The following is a 2,774-nucleotide window of genomic DNA, read 5'->3' as shown; positions in this document are numbered from 1 at the left end:
TAGCAAAAAGAGAGTAGCAAGTGTGCATCCATCCTTCTCATTAGGATTGTTGTGGTTAAGTGAGAGTTCTTGCTTGTTACTCTTGGTGATCGCCATTACCTAGATGACTTGGTGGTGATTGGGAGGTTGGTGATCATCCAGCGGAGCTTGTGGATGACCCAACTCAAGTTGTGAGCGGTTGTGGGTGATTCACCGCGATGGAGTGTTGAAGAATCAACCCGTAGAGAGCACTTGATCCTTGCGTGGATCAAGGGGGAGCTACACCCTTGCGCGGGTGCTCTATTGAGGACTAGTGGGGAGTGGCGACCCTCCGATACCTTGGCAAAACATCGCCGCATTCCTCCTTCTCTCTTTACTTTGAGCAATTCAATTCTTATCTTTACATCCATAGAATTGCCATGCTAGAGTAGGATTGGAATTTAGGGTGCAAAACTTTTGTGCGGTAGAACATTAGAAACACTTTCTAGGCACAAGGGGTGAAGTGGGCTAAGTGTAGGGTTTAATTATTGTAAAGAATTTTAAAATTAGCCCAATTCACCCCTCTCTTAGGCATCTTGATCCTTTCACTAAGCTAGTACTGGTTTGCCAAAACCGGCCAAGCCGGTTCTACTGCTGTGGTTGCAGGTGTGCAGGATGAATCGGCTATGCTGGTTCTGGAGGCTGGCTAGGCTAGTGTTCTAGGGGATTCTCCAAATCGTCTCAAATTTTTCTCTGGTGAGCTTAGGGTCGATTTGGATGATTAGAAGACTTGCATTATAAATTATCCATGATCCAAGTGTCGAGGTTGAGAGTATTCGACGAAGTATATTTAAGTTCTTGCACATGAGCTACATCAAAGAGCTGCCGAAAACTTGTTGCTTAAGTGCTTGGATTTTGATGAAGCAAAGGTTTTGCTATGGGAGACATTCATGTCATCAAAGGGGTACTGCTTTATGCTGGGAGTTGCAAATTACTTTACAAAGGACGTTGCAAGGTGATCGTCTATCGAGAAAAGTCCAAGTGATGCCCAAGCAAAATGGCCGATATACACATATCGCTCTTAGAATAATATGGCCGATGTATACATCACCCTTAGATGCTGGATAGCCGATGAGTTGGACATCGTTTCTATTTGTTGCTTTTACGTTTTCATGTTTACATAGACCTCACCTAAAAACTAGGAGGGATATGTTGTCAACCAAAAGTGGCCAAAGTATATCATGGATTCTGTCATCATGTTTCTATCGTCGAGACAGTCAGAAAACATATTTGGATCATCTCATTTGAAGCTCAGATGAAGAAAACAACGTTTTAGGGGCTGACTTAGCCGAAACCGGCCTAGCCGGTTCCCAAAAAGAGGGCCAGGCTGGAGTTTCTAGCTTTGTCAAATGTAAGAATGGATTGCACCATTGTGTTTCTTCATTGAGCTAATTAAAAAACATATATGGATTGCTCCGTTTGGAGTCCGAATGAATTAATTAAAATTTTCGGAAGATTTTCTGCATTGGACGCCTGTCTGGCCCCTTGAAAACCGGCCTGGCTGGTTTGAGACCCAGCCAGAGTGGTTTTCCTGTCCTATTCCAAATCGATTGGTTTCCAAATCAGGTTTAGATCTATTTTTGGCGTGGGACACTTGAGATTACGTGTTGGATTGTTTCCTATTGAGAGAAGACCCCTTTATATAAACGAGAGGATCACACGGTCGATTGAGACATCCAACATCCAATTACTTTTTTTAATTCTACTACTCTTTTTGCCCTCTTCCAACCCTATGTTGTTGTTCATCACTTGGTTCGATGATCAAGGATGGCGCTCTAGACTTGCTGGTCGATCTAAAGCAACCCAGCGATGTTCTTATCCCTACGGGGTCCCTCCTGGACGACAACTTCGGTTCCTTTACTAGTTTGCCTAGAAACTAGCTATTCTTTGTCACACATGCACGACTGGTGACCCTATGTTGGTTTGTTCGCAAAGCTTGCGTGCTTCACCCCGTAAGTGTGATATCCTTACTGCATTCTTCGGTCCGTGACGACCTGAACGATCTAGCCCTAGTTAGTATGTGATCCAATTCGACATTAACAGGGCTCACGATATTGGGTGTCATAAAGTTAACCACAATACCGACGATGTTGGGTGTCAAAAGTTTAACCAAAATAGAGCAGTGTTGTTGGGGTTATTCCTTGATGTTTGCATCAGCTTGTGCACCCGATTAAAATGACTCAAATCAAGCTTCTGCACCCGATTAAAGAATTGCACGATATATAGAATATATTATATGTCAGTTATATACTCGTATGATATCGATTCAATGTTGAATATTATTGTTTTCCGGACTACTTCTATACGTTGCTCGCTGCAGTTGAATTGTATTAATTGTAAATTATGTGTTATAATTCATTACAAATTATGTGTTACAAGTGTGGTTTATAAATGTGAGTTACAAATTAAATCTTACCAAAAATTGTTAGATTGCTTAATAGTGATCTATAGTTTCAATGATGGCTGTATATCATGGAATTCTTTTTGCTTGTGTGTTCATACGTCATGAGATTCTACATATGTTTTGCCCGTAACAACGCATGACACTGAATTAGTACTTCCATAAAGGCAGCCTCACTTATGTTTACCATACAATTACTAACTTTTTATGCAAAATATCCACATGAACAAGTCATATCCACTAATATGTATTTAGTTGTCGACATTAGCAGTCCACATCATCCACTGATTCATTTATGATTGTCTCTCTTTATACAAGCTAAGTTATCCATACTAACAAGTAAAATACCATCCAA

This window comes from Miscanthus floridulus, chromosome 15 (assembly GCF_019320115.1).
Source record: "Miscanthus floridulus cultivar M001 chromosome 15, ASM1932011v1, whole genome shotgun sequence".
NCBI classification, from domain to species: Eukaryota; Viridiplantae; Streptophyta; class Magnoliopsida; order Poales; family Poaceae; genus Miscanthus; species Miscanthus floridulus.
The sequence above is the reverse complement of the archived record's forward strand: the minus strand, read 5'-3'. Positions refer to the sequence as shown.